The sequence below is a fragment of the Eulemur rufifrons genome, chromosome 17 (assembly GCF_041146395.1).
Source record: "Eulemur rufifrons isolate Redbay chromosome 17, OSU_ERuf_1, whole genome shotgun sequence".
In the NCBI taxonomy this organism is placed as follows: domain Eukaryota; kingdom Metazoa; phylum Chordata; class Mammalia; order Primates; family Lemuridae; genus Eulemur; species Eulemur rufifrons.
This window is the reverse complement of record NC_090999.1, coordinates 90407860-90430541: the sequence shown is the minus strand read 5'-3', so window position 1 is coordinate 90430541 and position 22682 is coordinate 90407860.

Here is a 22682-nt window from a genome sequence, read left to right as displayed (position 1 = left end):
TCTTTTAGTGTTTCCTCTGGCTATTATTAATGTATCGTTTTGCTATATTGGATCCTGGACAGATAAATAGAACCTGTTTCCAAATGTCCTTTTCTTGACCAAGATCAGGCTTTTGCAAACTTATTTTGCAAAAGGCCAGACAATAAATATTTTTAGGCTTTGTGAACCATAATGCCTCTGTCACAGCTACTCCGTCTTTGTAGCATAAAAGCAGCCATAGACAATACATAAATAAATGAGCATGATTATGCTCCTATATAAATTCATTTATAAGAACAGAGGCTGGGTTTGGCCCAAGGGCCATTGTTTGCAGATCCCTTCCCTGGATTAGCAAGAAATCTTTCCCCAGTTTTTGTCCTGCTGGAGCAAAATGATTAAGAAAGTTGTGTCTGGGGAAAATTCACCCATTAACAACAGCTCTGTTTTCAAGGCCGGGCTGCATCTCTCTTCTTCCACTCTGCAATCCACACACCTGGCATAATAATCAGTACACAGAAGACATTAAAATTCTTTTTCAAAAAAAGATGAACTTTCTTCTCCTAGTCTGCACAAATGAGGACACATTTCCTGCCTCTCTTGGCAAGTGTCTGTGGTCAAGGGCGAATCTGAGACATATGGAGCACTTCTGTGGAGAGGCAGCAGACACTGGTATTGACAGCAAGAACATTCTCTATGAAACAGACCAGATTCTAAACATGACACATTCAAATGCTGTACTTGAGTCTTTTCTGAAGTTGACATTTTTCAAATATGTGTTCTTTATAGATAAGTTAAAATATTTAGCACCTAAGAATTATTCTGCATAGTATTGTTTCTTGCTAATTACAAGTTGCCATTTAGTTGCTTCTTTTGACAGGGACTAAATGATATCACCTATTGTTTCATTAACCCTAAAAGCCTGAGGTCTAGCTGCCTCCAAATCTTATTTCCCCAGCCTTTGTTCCCTCTCATTTCCATTGTTATTATTAGCGGGCATGCAAAAATATATTTCAGGTACATATAATCATCCTAAAGATGTATCTGTTTTGTAAATAAAATTGTAAACAATTGAATTTGTTGTCATAGCCAACTACCAGTGGGGCTAAAAGTGCTGAAAGATTAAACATTTAAATGCCAGCTTTTTATTCATGGGAGACACTGACAATTTCCACTTGGGACAAAATAAAAAAGTCCCTTATTTTTTTCATTGTGATCCAAATTAAAGCAAGGTTTAATTAAAGTTTCATTAAAGAAAGATCTTTTGTAGTCCTGGGAAGCATCTTTTTCTTTGAGCCAAATATGTTTTAGAATGGCATGCTTTCATCTTGAGTTTTTAATGTTTTGCTGAGGGAAGAAAGGGAATAGATACACCATTAATGAGGTGCGATGTGGCTTAGCCAAGGGTGTAAAGCACCAGGTGTTCTATCAGTTTTCATCCAGGCTGAATAGACTGTGGTGCGACACCTATGAGCTTTCCTGACTGTCAGCCTCTTAACATGCTGCCCCTGAGTGACCTCTAATAGGGTGCTGCTCCTCTAATCAGGCTTCCATTGCATTCTCATCACTTTCACTGTTGTTCTTTCGCATAACCCTTTTTGATGCCAATTCTCTTCCCATCGTCCTCTCTTTAGTTCCTTCACTATCCCCACTACAACTCCCTCCTTCATCTTCCGCAAACAAACATACCCTGCTAGTGGTATTCTCCTTGGAAACATTACATAACCCTTTTTCTCACTTTCTGTATTTTATACATGCATTCGTTTGTTTTTTTCTTTGGCCTCTGACAGTTTGATATTACTACTTGCAAATGAATTTGAGCGTTTTGCCTGTAATTTCAGCGGGAGTTATATCAAAGGGGTACACAATGGGAAATGATTACAAATAAAATTTACACATTTTCTTAGCTCAGGTTCCCTGGGAAACAAACTGTGAGGCAGAAATGTGCATGCAGAAAGATTACAGAAGAGTGCCCTAAGAGGCAGCATTCCTGAGAGCATAAGGGAGCTAGGATAGGGAAGGGGGAGAGGATGAACTGCAAGACAGCAGCTGCTGAGACTTAAGAAGATCCACAGGGAGCTCAGACACTGAGATGACCTGTTAGAGATATATCCCTTACTTCACACCAGTCACTGAATGTAGGAAGAGGCCATTCCCTTGGGCAAGAGGGTTCTCTCTGGGGAGAAGACAATTCCTAGCACTGTCCCCTTACTTGAGGACAATGCCAACTACAAGATTTGTCCCAGCTCTACCTCCTGGCCAGTAGGCTTTTAAGTTGATTAAAGTCACTGGATAACCCAGCTAGAGTCTCGTGAGCCAAGGAAAGCAACGGATGATACCCCAGAGGAGCTATAAGACCTAACCAGCATGTATTGGACTAGATTCTGAGGGTCTTTGATTAAGGAGGCCAGGTCATAAGATTGGATAGGGGAGACTTTATATGGGAGGACTCCCTGGGATATAATATCCTGGGAAAGACCCAAGGAAATGGTTGAACTAGCAACTAGAATGGCTTCTAAAAGCATGGGGAAATCATGACCCACATTAAATGTTATTGAAATGCCACAATTGTCTTGTCAGAAAGACTCAAGGAATTGATCATGCTAGAGTAGATACACAGTAGATCCTTGGACAACATGGGTTTTAATTGCATGGGTCCACTATACACAAGTTTTCTTCCACTGCTGCCACCCCTGAGAGAGTAAGACCAACTCCTCTTCTTCCTCCTCCTCTTTAGCCTACTCAACATGAAGACAATGAGGATGAAGACCTTTATGATGATCCATTTCTACTTAATTAATAGTAAATATATTTTCTATTCCTCATGATTTTCTTAATATTTCTTAATATTTTCTTTCGTCTATCTTCCTTTATTATAAGAATGCTGTATATAATATATAAAACATATACAATATGTGTTAATCAAGTGTGTTATCAATAAGGCTTCTGGCCAACAGTAGGCTATTAGTAGTTAAATTTTGGGCGAGTCAAAAGTTACACATGGATTTTCGACTGCACGGGTGTGGAGAATACTGGCACCCCCAACTCTCGTGTTGTTCAAGGGTCAAGGTTGTAAAGTTGAAAGACAAAAGACCCACCACGTGATTTTGTTTCATGGAGAGGCCACAGGAATGCACTTGTAAGAGGAGCGCAAACATCAGTGAAAGCCTCCATGATGCTCTCTCCTGTCAGCCGGGGCTAACAACAGGAAAGGCCACTATGGAACAGATAGGACCCTGAAACAACAAAGGCCAAATGGCAATACTTCTACATATGGAAGAAGTCAGGTAGATACAATTATCACAATGAGTTGCAGGTTTGAAGGGGACCTGAATGGTAGAGATGCAATTATAAAGGTACATCCCTAAAGGCAAAATGTATGGGTAGCCAACTTGGGTACTACTCAGCCTGAACCATCAGAAGAGAGCACAGATGGATGACCCAGAGGCTGAGGACTCTTGCCCTGATAAAGAACTCTTTGTCCAGTTTCTGAATCAAGCCAGTTTTCAGACAAAGCCCCTGAGAAAGGACCCTGTGATACCACAGCAAGTATACACGGTAGGGATTCCTTCAGTCCTTTTTTTTTTATTTCAGCATATTATGGGGGTACAAAAGTTTAGGTTATGCATATTGCCATTCCCCGCCCCTTCCTCCCCAAGTCAGAGCTTCAAGCATGTCCATCCCCTAGATGGTGCGCATCGCACTCATTATGTATGTATACACCCATCCCCTCCCCCCTGACATCTGCCCAACACGAATTAATGTTATTCCTAAATGTGCTCTTAGGTGATGATCAGTGAAACCAATTTGATGGTGAGTACATGTGGTGCTTATTTTTCCATTCTTGGGATACTTCACTTAGTAGAATGGGTTCCAGCTCTACCCAGGAAAATACAAGAGGTGCTGTATCACTGTTGTTTCTTATAGCTGAGTAATACTCCATGGTATACATATACCACATTTTATTAATCCACTCATGTATTGAAGGGCACTTGGGTTGTTTCCACATCTTTGCAATTGTGAATTGTGCTGCTATAAACATTCGAGTGCTCATGTCTTTTTTATAGAATGTCTTTTGTTCTTTTGGGTAGATGCTCAATAATGGGATTTCTGGATCAAATGGTAGGTCTACTTCTGTGTAAGGTATCTCCATAATGCTTTCCAGAGAGATTGCACTAGTTTGCAGTCCCACCAGCAGTGTATGAGTGTTCCTGTCTCTCCGCATCCACGCCAAGATTCCTTTCTTAAAGAGACCTGCACTCATTTACGCAGGTAACTACACACTGAGGAAAGGGAAATATCCAAACGTATCTAGAATCGCTGGGCTTAGGGTCCAAGTTGACACTGATACTTTATGAAACACAGTGTCATCATGGCTCCCCTGTTAGAGTAGAGGTATTTGGGAGCCAAGTAATAAAAAGAATCTTGGCCAATGTCTGGCTTATAGTGAGTCCACTGGTCTTGCTGGACCCACCCAGTGGCCATATTTCTAGTCCTTGAGTGTTCTGTTGAGATTGACAGTTGGCTCAACCCCCACAGTGGGTCTCTGGCCTGTGGTATATGAACTTTCAAATTGGGGAAATGCAAATAGAAACCTTTGAAACTGCGTTCCTTCCCCTAGTCAAAATAGTAAATTAAAAACAGAGTGGGGAGTGGCTAAAAATAATGCTATTGTTAAGGATGTAAAGTCCAACAGAACATTCTACAATCATGGCTTATAGTTATTGAGCACTTGAAATATAGCTAGTATGACTGAAGAAATGAATTTTCCATGTTATTTAATTTTAATTTATATAAGTGTAGACCGAAATAGCTATGTATACCGAGTGGTTAAGTTATTGGACAGCATAAATCTAAAGGATGCAGGTTGATTATCCCCATTTTATTTTCATTTAATTCACTGGTTTGGCCACTAAAAAAAATATTGGATCCTGAAGGATGACAAGTGGCCACTAAAAACTCAGCTAAGTAGTATTCTAAATTGCAATCGCTATTTCAGATGTGTTATTTTTCTAGAGCCATTTAGGTCTCAGGTCCATGGTTTGAGGGTGTTACTTTGGTGAATACTTTTGTTTATTTCAATTATAAAGCAGGATTACCACTTGTATTCACATGAAAAAGGTGGCAATATATAATCATACAGTCACTCCAGGGCTACGTTAACTCTCCTGCCCTCTGACGTAACATAATCCACAGAGATCAGGAACATCTGGACATCCTGCAGAGTGGGGTGATCTGCTACACTGATGGCGTAAGTTAACCTGCCTAGGTAAGTTAGAAGGGGCTAATATGGTAGAGGCTTTGGCAAACCATTTAGCTTGAGAGCTGAGATAGTGTGAATAAAATCCTAAAAAGATCCATGGGTCAACTATATCAGTAAAAATATTTTGATGGCCGGGCGCGGTGGCTCACGCCTGTAATCCTAGCACTCTGGGAGGCCGAGGCGGGTGGATCGCTCAAGGTCAGGAGTTCGAGACCAGCCTGAGCAAGAGCGAGACCCCGTCTCTACTAAAAATAGAAAGAAATTATATGGACAACTAAAAATATATATATAGAAAAAATTAGCCGGGCATAGTGGCGCATGCCTGTAGTCCCAGCTACTTGGGAGGCTGAGACAGGAGGATCGCTTGAGCCCAGGAGTTTGAAGTTGCTGTGAGCTAGGCTGACGCCACGGCAGTCACTCTAGCCTGGGCAACAAAGTGAGACTCTGTCTCAAAAAAAAAAAAAAAAAAATATTTTGAGTCTCAAATTTTTGGAGCATGCTGAGACATCCCCTCTAAAGTAAGAGACAAGTTACTGCATTATTCATCTCCTTCCACAGAGAAGGAAGCACAGTATTTGGTAGGCCTCTTTGCACTCTAGAGGCAGAATATTTCTGGTAGTGCCTTGATTGCCCTTATAATGGCGGACAGGACATGCTACCGGCTTTGAATGAGCACCCCATGCCCACCCCAATCAGGAAAGGGCTCTACAGCAGGTCCACGCTGTGGTGCAAACGGCCCTGCCACTTGGGCCATGTGACCCAGCAGACACTTGTATTAGAAGTATCAGTGCTGCTAAAGGAAGCCACGTGAAGCTTATAACAAACCCCAATAGGAGAATCATTAACATAGGCCCCTGAGTTTCCGGAGCAAGGTCATACCATCTGCAGCAGAGCATTACATGCCTTTTGAGATACAACTCCTGGCCTATTATTGGGCTCTGCTAGAAAAGGAATATATGACATGGGACACCAAATGATCGTGCGTTGGATGGCCATCATAACTTGGGTTCCATCAAAACCACGAAGCCAGCAACTATCTATTATAAAATGAAAGAGGCACATTGAGGTTGAGCCTGAACAGAACAAGAGGACCAGAACATTCTGTATGAGCAGGTAACTGTAAGTTGGCCATTAACTAGTATAATTTTCTTTTGAAAGGGAAATAGAATAAAATAATTGCTTAAATACTGCCTTTGCAACCATTCATAAGTCATTTTTTTCTGCCACACTGCTCAGGGTAAAATCTGGGCTCCATAGTCCAGTCTACTCAGCCTAGGTTCAGTCTTGATTTGCAGTCTTATCCTTGACTCTACTTAAACCCTCCTGTCCCTCCAGCCTGCCAATGTAACCAGCACTGTTGCTTAGTGTTCCTCCCAAATTCGTTCTGTAGAATGAGTCCCACAGATTTGACTGGGCAGAAAGTGTTTTCTTATCAAGTAAGTTGGAAAAATATAGTATCCCTCTCATAAATTTATAATTCAAAAATGATACTTGAGATAGGTCTTTAAAGAGAGAGAGTAATTTTCTAAATGAAGACAATGTCTGAGGACCTTCAAAACAGGGAGGACAACATGAAAAAAAAGCAGGATAGTAGAAGGGCCATAAGGATCTGGACATGGACATAATTGGAACATTCAATGTGACAAAATAAAAGAAAAATCAGGGGACAGTGGATGAACGCTATTTCTTCCAAATAAAATTAGAAATCCTTTAGGGCTACATTTTAACTGATTTTCTTTGTCAATTTAGGGAAGTGGATTTTTATCCTGGTGGCAGCCCAAAGCAAAGGGACATGAAGCATTTGTTGTTATAGCTGTTGCTATGGAATCTGCCTGGTAGCAGTGTGGTGGGACAGTGGTGGGAGTGGAATGGGCTGGGAGGTAGTTAATTGGCCATCCCAATAATTCAAGTAAAGATAATAACGAGGCCTAGCAATAAAAAAAAAAAGCAGATATAGATAATTTCAGTTTAAGTGGCATCTTGCAGGCCACCCTTAACCCATCCTCTCTTTCGACTTTTCAGTAAGATATGCAAGGCAGAGAAAAAGACAAACTCAATAAAACCCGAGCTAAGACTGACAACAATCTATTTCCTGAAGACCGAAGGAATTTTCACTAACCAGGAAGATGTCAGAGCTGGATTAAAAAAACAATCAGTTGCTTACTCATGTCACAACACAGAGCAGCCCACCTGCCTCCAGAAACACCGGAAAGCCCTTTGGCTTTTTGATCTTTTTACCCTCTTGTCTTCTAGGCCTGGAACCCTGTAGAAAATCAGGAATATATCTTTTTCCTTTGTTCAGTGCTTTTTTGGTCCTCAAAGTACTGTTACTTCCTTATTCCTCCACTTTCTTAATGCCTCTAAATCAATTTGAGATCTTCAGAGTACTAAAGGCACAAAAGGTAAAGAGGCAGAAGAAACGATGGTAGGGTACAGTGTCTTAACCTTGGGTCCCGACGGATAAAGCACTGTAGTAAGAGTCACGGAGCCCAGTTACAACACATGTCGGAGATTATCATTTTTATGTTCAGAGTGTTAATAAGCTGGAGGGTAATAATACTAAAAGAAATCACAGCAAAATTTAGCAGCGCTTAGCTAGATGTTTGTCAAATGTGGGGAAGGAGTGACCTATTTTAGCATGACATTGAACTATGGAATGGAAAAGAGAATTCACTAGCACTGAGTCATTAATATACAGCAGATACATATTCAAAAGATATACATTCAAGGGTTTACAAAAATATAACTTTATTTTCCTGAAACTGGTACTTCATTTTTCTATGTTGGGCTACATTTTAGCACAATGGAAGAAAATTTAATCTAGTTATTTACAAATAAACCCAGTCACTTGTTCATTTCATTTTAGTGAGTTCTTAGTTATTTCAGTTTTCAACTCAGACAAATTCAGGATTTCTCCCCACCCTCCTTCTTAGGGTTATACGTGGTATAGCACAGTGAGGAGGAGGCCCCCAGCTTGCTATTGTAACCTACACACACGTGACATCAAATGAGATGTACAAGAATCTTATCAACATTGTTGGTCATGGGTATGTCTGGTTTCCATCTGTATACACCCCTCAATGCTGGAATCCACCGAGACAACTACGTCTCTCATTTGGCCATCACATGCCTTTCCCATAACTTATGAGAACATTGAAGGTCTCCCAGCATTTCAGCCTTGACATCTGTCCACAGAAGAAGACATGGGGTCCCTCCCCACACCTGCTAGGACATGGCTGAATGAGTGTGTCCAACCAGCTGCCTGTAATCTTCTCTCATGTGGTGGGATGGGGAGCTTTTGGGGATGGCTATGCTAGAATTTTTCAATTTCAAAAGGAGGTCCAATTATTTGGTGTCTAAGCCTTTCCTCCATTCCTCTCCTACTTCCTCCCTCCACAGGACACAGCCAGGGTGTCATCCAAGGCCCCTCCCTTAGTGGGCACCTTTGTATCATTGCTCCCCTATCCACTGACCTTCCTCCAGTACAGTCTCTTATCTAGTTGAAGGTGGGTATGAAACATATTCTGCCCCTTTTCCTCCCTGACCTGACTTAAACAATTTTGAAACTAAATATTAAGAATGTTGATGTTTTTGTTCTCTGGTTCTTCCATAAACAAACTGAAATTTTCTTTCTCATCTTTCCTTTTAAGAAAATAAGCTAGACTTCCCACAAATTTGGTTTCTAAATCAATTTATAAAATAGGCAAACCAAACATAGTACATACAGAAAGGAAAGAAGGAAGGAAGGAGGGAGGGAGGGAGGGAGGGAGAGAAGGAAGGAAAGAGGGAGGGAGAGAAGGAAGAAAAGAGGGAAGGAAGGAAGGAAGGAAGGAGGGAGGGAGGGAGGGAGGGAGGGAAGGAAGGAAGACTCATCTAAGGCATCTGCCTTCAATGAAACTTTCTTTGAAAGATGCTATCAGAGCGCATAAAAATACAAAGAGTTGGGACTTCCTTGAGCCCATGGAACATTCCACATGACTGTTTTGATGTCTTTTTTCTATTAAGTGTTTTTATGAATACCAGATTTGGTCTGAAATTTGTTTTCCTTGTATTCCTCTACCTGGCATTAAGGTACTTGGGGAGATGGCCTACAGCATTTACCCATCTATTTTTACTAAAGATAGAAAGCTATATCTGCCATAAAGAACATGATGATGGAAAGCGAATAAGTTGGTTTTGATCAGGTCCCAACAGGCTGTTTATATCCAGACTCATCTGATGTGATAGTACAGTAAGAAATTGTATTTTCATTCCTGGAATACTTTTTATAAAAACGAAGACTAGTAATTTAGAATCAGAGCACTCTCTCATCTGGATATTGAATAATTTGCAATACCCAGTTCTTTTTTAGGGTTACCTTTTGATCATCAGGACACTTTTTTTAATTATTAACACAGTTACTCCATCCTTCATAAATGCTATTAATATAAAGATTATATTATACAATTAACACTTAGTGATTCAATAATCATATTTTCTCATGTGAATTAAATCTTCTCTTCTAATATATTTCCAAATCTTGCCTTAGTTGATGATATCCTTGGAAGTTTCCTTAGGGGGCAAATCTCATCCACTTTATGAAATTTGAGATCTCAACCAATGGAGTTTGTATGGATATCCATATTTTATATACTCCTAATCTTTATTCCTTGGGTCAGTAGTGATTTCATTCGCTAATTCACAATTTTATGTGTTCAAAATGATATTGATTAAATTGCAAGGTAAGGTGGGTTTTTATGCTTCATTTGCCTTTAGTCTGTGTAAATCATCTGCTGTATCTCTTGTTTTTATTATACTCAAAGACTCTTTTTTTTTTTTTGAAAAAGCTGCCATCCTTTATTTCAGAAATTAAAGATTAAATAAAGTTTTCAAGTTTTACTCATGTTCAATATTGTAGAGCAATTATCTGATACTTCAAAATATTTTTATTTTTTTATTTTTTTTCACAAAATAAAATACTATTTATTTATTCTATATAAAGAAGGGATCAACAGAGGAATACTTTTGTAATTTCAATATACGCTACTGAATTTGCAGTATAGATTAGATTTTCAATAAATGTATTGTTATAGCCAGTGAGCACTCTTTCTCTTTGAAGGAAAATAAAGCTAATTTAACCAAAACTAATCTTTCAGTCTATAGTCCAATCAGTTCTCAACACATGTGTAAAGGTATGAAATAAATTTCAATTTATCATATGACAAAACAAAAATATACATATGCATCTTTTTTTTTTTCTTTTTATTCTACACATACCTAGACATCTATTTTTTTTTTTTTTTTATTTCATCTTGTTATGGGGGATACAGAATTGCAGGTTACATACGTTGCTCCTGTACCGCCTTTCCCCCCAAGTCAGAGCTCCAGGCTGGTGGTCTAGTGGTTAGGATTCCGCGCTCTCGCTCTCTCAAAGACTCTTAAAGCCTTGCATTTTAGCAATTGTCCTGACCAGCATAGCTCTTCTTTCGAAAAGGACCTTGTGAAAGCCATTGTTATGCAGGCATTCTGTGACTAAGACTCCATCACACGGTCGAGCCAGCTGATGGCTGAAGGCAGAGCAGACACAGCTGGCTGTTGCAGCTATGGGTCACAGCACGCTACCTCAGACCAAATGTTCCTTCTGTGGGCACTGTCTAACTCTTGCACTGATGGAAGTCCCATTGACTTTGAACAAAATGTACCCAAGTGCCTCTTCAATGGGCACTCTACAGCAGTGAACAAAAACCCAGCACCAAGCGAATCTGTGCTGTAGAAGTAGCTATAACTAAAGTTTAAATTGAAAGGTTAAAGCTTGTGCACTACTATAATAGTTATATCAGACAGGACTACAATCTGTCTTTTCAGAATGTAAAAGGTATTTAGTATCTGTGTAGAAAAGCATAAGAATTAATTAGCTAGAATAAAATGTTTCTGCTGTTTAGTTTCAAAAACGAAACACTTGTCAGAAGGTCCCCAAACCAAATATTATTTCTTTAAAGGAGGTAGCAATTATCTTTTCCAAATACATAATTTCCAATGTTTTGTTTTTATGGCCACTTTAATAGACATGGGCTTGAAAAGACACCTTTACAGAGAAGTTTTATGTGTCAAATCCAATTTTACCCATCAGTTATGATAACTATAAAGTTAGATATACAGTCTTCTAGTGTTATGGGGTTAAAAGCAAAGAAGTCGGCAGAAAAAAGTACAAACAAAGGCATTGGTAGTCTTTTTGCTTTTTTGATTCTTTAACTGCTGTGTCTTTACCTTCTCTTGGGTATGACAGCCTTCTCTTTCTTATTCCTGTTTTGTGACCTCCATCAACAAGAGGAGAAAGCACGAACTGAGAGACCCTAGAAACAGTGTTGAGATGGGTAGAGGGGCTCACACCTTCTTAGAGGGAAATGTCAAAGGAAAAAAATACCTTTCTACACTTCTTCTCTTTCCCCTTGTTGTTCTTTGGTATCTTATTGTCACTGCCTTATACTCTACCTACATGTTTATGATCCTCAAGTTACTATTTGGCCACGTTATTGCCAATAACTGTTGCCCTTCTCAATCTCAATTTCAAGCACCCACTCCCCGATGAACACCTCACATCTTTCCAGATGTCTGTTTTTCTCTCTCTTTCTCATACCCGAACTACAGCAATCTTTCTACACTGTCAGCCGTGATAATCCAAGATCCCATCATCTTTTCAATATCCCTCATCCATCTCACTTCTCCTGTTCCTTTCTTAACCAGGTTAAATTCTGTTTAATCATTTTAATTATTTCCTTGAAAACATCCATAATTCTCTTGCTTGTATTTTGTTTAATCCACAATCTCTTAGCAAACACACTCTCGATAACTAAAACCACACCTGTATACCTGAGCATGACTAGAGATTAACACATAACCACATTGCCTGGTTCCACATGAAATCCATGATCATTAAGTCAAGGTAGGCCTTAATAGTGCCCAGCAATCTTTCTATGTTTCCGGAGTCCATCCACTCAGCCACTATCCTAGATAAATAATTCATATAAGTTCCCCTCACCTAAAATGTCCAACACTTCCTCCTCTACTCATATTCACAGCTGGAGATTTCACTTCCTATTTCACTAGGAAAACCAAAACAGTTGAAAAAGAACTTTCATAAATTCTGTCCCCACATCTACCACTTTTGCAGCAGAATCTGCACCAACATATCTGCCTTTTTTAATGCTATCATGGAAGAAATAGCCTTGTTCTTATCTAATGCCAGATAATATTCTATTTGGGTCTTCTCTCTCTCTCTCACTCTCTCCATTTCTCTGTCTCTCTCTTCCCATCATTACTATCAACATATAAGCAAACCATTACTTCTCTCATCTTTAAAATCTCCTTCTCTTGATTCCACTTGAGTAAGTGGAGGCCACTGGAGGGTGGACCCCTCCACTGCACCTATCACTCCATTTCTTTGCATCTATTTACAAAAACAAAAAGAAAATATTAAAATTAAAATTGTTCTCGATGCTAAGCTTTTCCAATTCTTCTTTTCCACTTTTCTCTTAATTCCAGCCCAATGAAGATTTTATCCACATCCCTTAATGATCAGAAATGCTCTTATCAAGATCATTCTTTGACCTTAAGTAGATGAATCCAGTCCTCCACCAACAGTGGCAACTGGCAGAGTTCATCACTCCTTGACAGGATTTCTTCTCTTTGTTTCTAGGCAACACATGCTCTTAGATTTACTTTTCCCTCACTAGCCCCTCCTTGGTATCATTTTAAATTTTTGTGTACCTTTCTTTTCTTTCTTTCCATCTGCTCAACTTCAACTCAATACTTTGCTACTCCCTTCTTTGGGTTGGTCAGCCAAAAATCTGAGTCATTCTTGACTCCTATCTGACTCTCCCTTTCCACATGTATTTTCTCAGCAAATCCTGATGGCTCTAATTCAATATATGCTCACAATCTGTCTTTCCCTGGTCTGAGCCAGAATCATCTGTTGCCTGGAGTATTGCAACAGCCTCCTGACTGATTATCCTTCTCTTCATACCAACAACATCCTAACAATACCAACAATATCCTTCTCTTCATTTCTCAACACAGCAGCCAAAATCATCCAAACTAAAGCTACAGATCCTTAAAACAGCCTGCAAGGCTTCACATAATCTGGGCCTGTTTCCTCGCCGACACCATCTGCTTCACTTTTCTCCATTCCTCTTTGCTCAGCCACACTGGTCATCTTGTTTTCCCTTGAACATGCCACATACATTCCTGCCTCGGGTCCTTCATATTAATTTTTTCCCCTGCCTGGCCCTCCGTATACCTCCAAAAACCAAGTTGAATTAGTGATCTTGGATTGATGGAGTAGCTTGCCCCCTCAACTCTCTGCTAAGTCTTTTCTAAGAACTCACCTTCTCAGTGAGACCTGCCTGACCACCCTCTCTTTAGTATCACACCTTCTTCCACCCCTACTCCTCACACTGGTACCCTGGCCCCTTGCCCCATTCTTCCTTTTTCTATATGCACACATTATCCTCACTTCCCTTGTTTATTAGGCCAGTTTTCTTCCTCCACCTACTCATATGTGAGTTCTGTGAAAGCAGGGACTTTTGTCTGTTTACTCAGTGCCTGGATGATTGCTTAGAATATGGCACACAGTAAGTAATTGTTAAATGAATTAATGAATGAGATCCAGTGTTTTCTCACCAATTCTCTATGATCAAACGTACTCATATTGTCAGGTCCCACAGCTCTGCACATAACTGCACATACTACTGCTTACTGAGGAATCCAAGAGAACAGCACTTTCCCTATTGAATCTAAAATACCTGCAAGGTAAATACATTATAAAATGTATTCTTATTATAAATGCTTTTGCAGACATCTGATATAGCATTTATTACTTTAAACTCTAATTTTCTATATTTGATTTTTAATTTTTATGTCTGAATTATTCTATTCTAATTATTATTTCTGAATGCTATAGCAAATTCTTATGTATTCCTCCTGTGAATTTAAGAGATATTATCATTAAGATATTTTTGCTTCATAAAATGGTAGAGTCTCAGCTATATTTCTATATTCCCTTTTCTAGTCCTTCTCTCCACAGTGAAAAAAACTATTGTTCTAAATTTAGAGTGTTTTATATTGACATGATTCTATATTTTTACCATATAGTAGCCATAAAAATATATTTATTTATTTATTTATTTTTTTGAGACAGAGTCTCACTCTGTTGCCCAGGCTAGAGTGAGTGCCGTGGCGTCAGCCTAGCTCACAGCAACCTCAAACTCCTGAGCTCAAGCGATCCTCCTGTCTCAGCCTCCCGAGTAGCTGGGACTACAGGCATGCGCCACCATGCCTGGCTAATTTTTTCTATATATATTTTTAGCTGTCCATATAATTTCTTTCTATTTTTAGTAGAGGTGGGGTCTCGCTCTTGCTCAGGCTGGTCTCGAACTCCTGAGCTCAAACGATCCGCCCACCTCGGCCTCCCAGAGTGCTAGGATTACAGGCGTGAGCCAACACGCCCGGCCTATAAAAATATATTGTATTAGTTCATAGTTATAACTTTGCATACATACTATCATCCTGTACACAGTCTTTGATGAACTATTTTTTTCATTCAGTATCATGCTTTGGACTTATTCATATAGATAACATTTTAATTTTTTTTTTGATGAATCAGCAACAGTTTATTCACTCTTTCCTTCCTCAATAAACAATTGTGTTCTTCCCAGTTTTTCACTTTGAATATGCGCTATAATGGTCCTCCTTACTTATGATTCATTGTGTACTTGTGTTGGATTTTCCACATCGGATATATCCGGAAGCGGAATTGCTGAGTACTATGGTTTATACATCTTTAGTTCAATAGGAATTGTTGAATTTCTCTCAGCTGTAGCTGTACTTTCCCATCAGCAGTCAGACACTTTCAGTTTTGCCAATTGGATCAATATGAAGCGGTATTTTCTTATTTAAATTTGTACTGAGACTCAGTGAGCATGAGCAACTCTTCATATGACTATTGGCATATCCAGGTTTCTTCTGCTATGAATTACCTCTCCATATGATTTCCACTTTTCTTTGGCATTCTTTTATTGATTTATAGGAATTGTTTATATATTATGAATACTAGCTCTAAGTAAATTGAATTGCAAATAACTTTTTCCAATCTGTGACTTGTCTTTAAACTTGGTTCAGTGTCTTTTGTCATGAAGATTTTTTTAATTTTAATTTTTAATGTCAAATAATAATCTTTTCTGTAGGCTTCTGCCTTATGTGTCTTGTTTAAGAAATCATTTTCCTTACTGATATAATAAATATGTTAAGACCTTGTTTGAAATAGAAGGAAAAGATGACAAATATATTCTGTACCGTATGCTAAATGTATTTTCAAATATGTAATTTTTCCTATCTTCTTTTCATTTCAAGAGTGGTATCTACATTTACAAGGCAATTATCATCTAAAATGTTTTAAGAGCTTTTTCTCACTAGCAGTAATTCTGAAGTTAAATTTAGAAAAATTCAGCACTAAAAGAATTAAATAAAAACAAGAATTAATGGAAAGAATTTGTAAGTGTGGTGGAGAAACTCAGTTGGTTAGAAACTTGCTTCCTACAGGAGGAAGTATATGTGTGTTTTGAATCTGCTTTTGTTGAGTGTCTACTTTTATAATTCACTGATCAGACTGATAGTATTAAAAAGTATGAAACTAAAGTCATCAGATGTGCATTTATACTTATAAGCTCAAAAAAGAATAATTTAAACACTATGGCCTCAAAGTATTAAAAATTGATCTTCTGTGTCCTAACTTTGAAACTACCTTTGGGGGGAAAAAAAGAAGAAACAAACAACAACAACAACAAAAAAAAAACAAAAACAAAAATACCAACTGTACTTTATAAAACATTTTTATGTTCATTTATGCAAACTAACAGTTGTTTGGTCAGGCAGTGTCTGAAAACACCTTTATTTCTCGGATTCAGTAATTGCTGGACCAGGAAGGACCTTCATACAGGTCACACTATTGCTTAATTAATTTAGCGTTAAAGCATGACAGGGTGTGTTTTAGTATCTATTAATGCACGCCTTGGGTGTCTTCAGCTCCTCGAGGCATATATTAATAGCCCAGCAAAGCATGCCCTGGAGTCGCCTACTGTCATTTTAATATGGTTATTTAATTTGGAATTTTATCTTTAAACCTAATTTTCCAATGAATTTACACTCTGTATTCTTCCACCATATAAAATAGTTCTTACATTGAGGATTTTCATATTAAGTTGTCATACAAAGAGGAAAGAGTCAATAGGACCGTTTAACCTCTGTGTTGTGAGTGTGTTATATGTTTAAAAACGTGCTGCATAAATGCAACAGAATAATAAAGGCTTTGTCTACCACACATATGTTTTTACAAAAATTGATGAATAGAGGAGTCATTTTGCAGTTGATAGAATTGACTTTTCTGTCACGAAAAATGTTTACTGTCTCTTTGTTACCCCCTCGCATCAATAATACAACAGAAATAAAAGTATGGTAATTTAGCTGACTCCATTTTCTTTCTAAAATACTACTTGGGATTGCATAATAGGAATACGGTATAGCCTAAAGGGTGGGTGAGAGCATATAAGGGGAGTGTTGGATAACACAAAATATCCCAAGCCCGAAACCCCACTGAGGACCCCTTGTCAGAAGCAGCTGCCACCCCTTCCCCCCCCCCTTGCTCAGACTGCCCCTTTTGGGCTTAAAGCCCTGGATTTGACCTTGCCTGGCTCACTGCTTTTGAAGAGGAAGCCATTCCTTCTCAGGCCCCACCTCCACCTGTTCTCACTGCCTCCAGGCCTATGTTGAAAGTCAGATCACACAGAAGGCCCCTGGGGTCAACTGCGAACTTGGGAGGAGAAGGCTTGCACGTCAAGATACTTGTGAGATGTCTCTTCTGTGTATCAGCAAAAATTTGGAAAATGTGTATGAAAAGTAATGCTTAGGGGTTCAGATGAGGGAAGGAGGAAGGTGATTTCTATTAGTCTGAAGTTTTTGAAAGGTAGACAGATTGTGGCATCAGTGTCCAGGGTTGAGTGTTGGAAGTAATTTGCTTGAGAGATGACTGGGTGAAGATTTCCATCATTAAGCCCACTTAGCTCACCTGGTTGACCTATGCAGAAGACACATGGGTCTGGGACAATGGCAGTGATTATTATGGGCTTAATTAGGTGATATCTTCATTGCAGCTGTTGTTATATGTGTGGGCAAATCAACACAGTCCTTGGTGACTGTTGTGCTGCTACTGAGCTGGCAATTTTTTTTTTTATATCAATAAGCAAAGAGCACTAGAAGCTGTTTGCTTTTACCTGACAGATTGCTATTTACCTTCATCAACTTGCATCAAGGCTGCAACAGCTATACTGATATGTTTACAGGACCTAGAGAGTAGCGAGTATTTTAGAAGCCGTAAAAGATAACATGACTGCCTGAGAGTAGAAAATAAATTACACTAAAATACAGGGTTCTGGGACCTCAGTGACATTTGTAGACTCTGGTGATCTGTGGTATGTAAAAATAGACCCTTTAAAGTGAAAGTTAAGTTGCTCTATACCTCCTACCTTTAAAACAAACACGCATACGAACCAAAGAATGCATGGTAGACCTCTTTAATGTTTGGGAACAACTTATACTTGACAGACGAACAGAGATTGAGAAAGGCCTCTTGCTGGTCCTGGTTGCCAAGCAGGCAAAACTGTTGTTTACGAACTAGTGGGCTCAATGGTGCTGGGAGTGTTTGTAGCATAGTAGGAAGCTGTCAGAACTGGTGGAAAGACACAATCAGAGAATTACAGGTAAGACTTTAGGATTGTGGAGCAAAGCTACACCCCTTCACCTACTAACTCTTCTTCTTTTGTGAAATAACTCCTGGTTTTGCCCTGGACACACATAGACTAAAGTCTGGTCACAGGAAAACATTTGACCGTGTAACCTGAGATGTCCATTTTGAACTTCCCTAGAAACTATAAGTTAGAAAGCTGGCATTCATTATAGGTGATGTGCACAAGACCTGACTCGAAAGCACAAATATGTAGTGTGAATCTTGTGTTGGACACATCTCTCATAATACCATCCCTGCTCCAACTGACACTATGGCTTCAAGGGTAGTTTCCATAGCCTGATGGGGACGTCACTTAAACCTGGATAACAAAAAATGTTAGGCTATCTGTAGACATAATCCAGAAGTAGATTGTTGGGAACATCACAGCAATAGAGGTCTGAAGAACACTGGAAAGGGTATCCTCCCGGTGGTCATAATTCCAAATGGCACATCTCATGGATCACTTTGTTAGGCAAAAAACTGTCTGAAGGTACAGATCTTCATTGATACAGAAGCAGCAGCTTACTGTGCAATTGTGGGAAGAATAAGATTTCTGGCAGGTTGGAGGGTAGGGGGGTTGTTTTGTAATAAAGAAGATTAAGAGTCATCTGGATGAACTTCTGAGAAGTTAAAAATATGTGTTTTCTACATGTGAATAATCACGGTGAGGCTCCACTGTGGAGGAGATTTTCAGTTCTCAGGGAGGCAGCATGCTCTACACTGTATGGATATCAGTCAGCCTTCTTCTCTGGCAAGGAAGCCACCTCAAGTCTTTTTCAAAAGAGCCGTGAACCAAGTGGCCATGGTATAAGCAGTAAACATTTCCACAGGCTTTCCAATGTACATTTACTCCACCAAGGCTAACCTGATTACTGCCACTCACAGGGGACCAGTTTGCTAGCAACGTGGTTGATCCTGAGACCTGATATGGTGCCATTCCTTAGGTGACTCAGTCAACCATATGATGACAATTTGAATGTATTTAATTCTTCTTATTCTGGAATAAAGTATCTGTACTTATATTCCCTTTCCTTGTCAACCATGTTTCTGCCAATAACCCCACCTGTGGACTTATTAAAAGCTTTATTCATCATTATATATATATTATCTGGCCATATGAAACGGTAAAACGTCCAGTGAGGCCTTATTTTCTGCAATTACTGGAAGACCTTGTGAGATTAGCACCTGTACTGTCGAATTTGGTGTAGAACAAACTGATGGCTTATAATTTGTGACCTTTCTCCCATGGCCAGAAAATAGAAAACATCGGTCTGGACAGCAAGGGGACAGAGTGAGAGTGGCTTCTTCACTCTGGCAGTTAATGACCTACTTCCGAATTTTTTGCTTCACATCTCCTTTTCCCTAGACTCTACTGGTTTATAGGTGCTAGGACCCAATGTCAGAATGTTTCCACCAGGGAACATAGCAATGGTCTCATTCAGTTAGAAGCTGAAACTGCTCCTGGTCATTACAGGTACTTCACGCCACTGAATAAATCAGCAAAAAAGAGGGTCTCTCTTCTTGCTGGGGTTATTTTTCTTAGTTATCAACAGAAATAGGATTGCTGCCGTCCAATGGTAGCAGAGAGGAGGATCGCTTGGTGCAGTGATTGCCTCCTCTATAGAAGACTGACTATAGAATATCCACACAGGCATATCCCTTATGAATGAAGTTTTGAGTAATCTCACCTGGCAAAGAACCCTGAATTAGCTGATGTGCAACTGAAGGAAGACAAACAGAGTATAGAAGAGATAGTGGAAGAAGGAAGTTGTTATTATTACCAGCTATAACCTCATAATAATTATAGAAACAAAGATTGTAGTATCTACTAGTGTTTTCTTTACTGCTGTGATTTCCCCCACCTCTTCTTCCTATTGAAGATAAGTGATGTCAAAATTTATCTTCTAGGTTAGAGTCTATCATTATTATACCATGATAGAAATAGAGGAAGAAGGCTGGGTACATGAAATGATGAGAATTTTGATTATTCTCCTGGAGGAGCAGAGGAGCACTTTTATTTTAAGCAGTAGCACTTTGCTGTTGTTGGGATATTTAATGTCTCTGTCTGTTTGGGCTCTGATAACAAAACACCATAAACTGTTTGGCTTGTACACAACAGAAATTTATTCCTCACAGTTTTAGAGGCTGGAAAGTCCAAGATGGAGGTGATTCATGGTCAGGTTCCAGTGAGGCTCATTCCTCATAGACAGTGCTTTCTTTCTGTGTCCTCACATGTTAAGGGGTGAGGGATCTCTCTGGAGTCTCTTTTACATGGGCATTGATCCCATTAATTACCCTCATGACCTAATCACCTCCTAAAGGCCCTGCCTCCTGATATCATTACATTGGGGGTTAGGATTTCAATGGAGAAATTTTGGGAGGTTACAAACATTCAGACTATAGCATTTAAGAATGAAAAAGGGAATACATTAATGTTAACAAAGCCAGAACATGGACTACAGTTGACATTTGTCATATTTTCTGGTTGCCAAGCCCATTTGACTACCTACCCTTCCTAGGTTACATGAAGTTCTTTCCTGGTAAGTACCATCTCCTTAAGTATGAAGTCTGAGAACCACTTTTCCTGTTTTCTTAGGGCATTTTGACCAACTCCTTTTAATCCAGATGATTTTTATGCTTCTTACTATTAATTCACTGTTAATAACTATTAAACTATTTTTAACACTATTTAATATATTACAGTGGAAATATCTTTTGTCCCATTTAGTTTTTATTTGTATATATACGTAGGGTACAAATAGAATTTTGCCATGTTGAGATATTCCATTACGGTGAAGTCAGGACTGTCAGTGCATCCATCACTGGAGAAACACACATTGTACCCATCAAGCACCCCACCATCATATACCCCACTCTCAGCCTACCACCTCTCTGAGCCCCCATTTTCCATCATTCCACACTCTGCTTTCATATGTGCACATTATTTAGCTCCCATTTATAAGTGAGAATATGTGGTATTTGTCTTTCTGTGTCTGAGTTGTTTCACTGAGGGTAATGGCCTCCAGTTCCATCCATGTTGCTGCAAAAGACAAGATGGTATCATGGCTGACTAGTATTCCATTGTATATGCAGGTAGTCCCCAGGTTAAAGACTACCTGACTTAGGGTGTTCCATACTTATGAACAGGCTTCCAAGTCTTCCCATGAGGATAATGTCTAATTAAATGATTAAATTAATAATTCAGGGACTAGTTTCTTCCACATGTGTAAACAAACCCACATGGCATATGCAGTTCGGTGGTGCAGCATCTTTATACTAGTGGCTAGTTTTCATAGACAGATAGAGAAGAAGCTGACAGAAGGACAAGAACATGAAGACTCAGAATATATAGAGCCAGGAAAGTTTATGATGAAAGAATTAGCTGAAGCTTTTCATCTCATCGAAGCATTGCTAACTAAGCTTGAGGAGCAAGATCCTAAAAGTGAGTGGTTTACAAAGGTTGACCGGGCAGTTGGTGTTACAAGGCCATTTATGATGAATAAAAGTCTATGCAAACAACCCTAGACACCTTTTTCATGAAACTGAATCAGTGGTAAGCTCCCTCCTCCAGCAACAGAATCAAATCCTGATTGCCAAGCACCCACTCCATCCTCTCCAGCACCATCTCCGTCATCATCTTCTGAATAATGTTAGCTACCCTCTTGCCTCAAAAATGCCCCAACCAGTAAGCAAGACATTGGTGCAACATTAGGTGAGGATTAACCTTTAATATTCTTTTTTGAAATTTCTCCTATCTCCTATCTAAACTTGCATGCGTTTGTTTTTATGTTCTGTTTGAATTAAAAGAAAGAGCACAATAGTTTCTATAACTTATTACAGTAGGAGGGGCATCATTATTACAGTATTACACTGTATTATTATTACCACATATCAGCCATTATAGTATTATTATCATTATTATTATTACTACCATATATGCACTGTTCATCAGGGATCCAAGTTACATACACTCCTACTGAAAGATGGTATGTTTTTATATACTGATTTCTTTTCCTTTGTGTAGATACCTAGTAGTGGGATTTCTAAATTATATGGATTTCTATATTTAGTTCTTTGAAAAATCTCCATACTGGTTTCTATAGAGGATGCACTAATTTACTTTCCCTCCAACAGTGTACAAGAGTTCCCTTTTCTCTGCATCCTCACCAACATCTGTTATTTTTTGCCTATTTAATAGTAGCCATTCCGATTGGTGTAAGATTGTGGTTTTAATTTGCATTTCTCCAATTAGTGATGTTGAACATTTTTTCATAGGGTGTTTGGCCATTTGCTTGTGTTTTCTTAAAAAGTGTCTATTCATGTCTTTAGCTCAATTTTTAATGGGATTATCTATTTTGTTGTTGTTGTTGTTGTTGTTGTGTTCCTTATAAATTCTGGATATTAGTTCCCTATCAGAGACATAGTTTACAAATATTTTCTACCATTCCACAGGCTGTCCCTTCACTCTGTTATACCTTTCTCTGTGCAGAAGCTTTGTAGTTTAATTAAGTCTCATTTGTCTATTTTTGTTTTTGTTACTTACACTTTTGAAGTCTTAATCATGAATTCTTTGCCCAGACCAATGTCCAAAAGAGTTTTCCTAGATTATCTTCTAGTATTATTATAGTT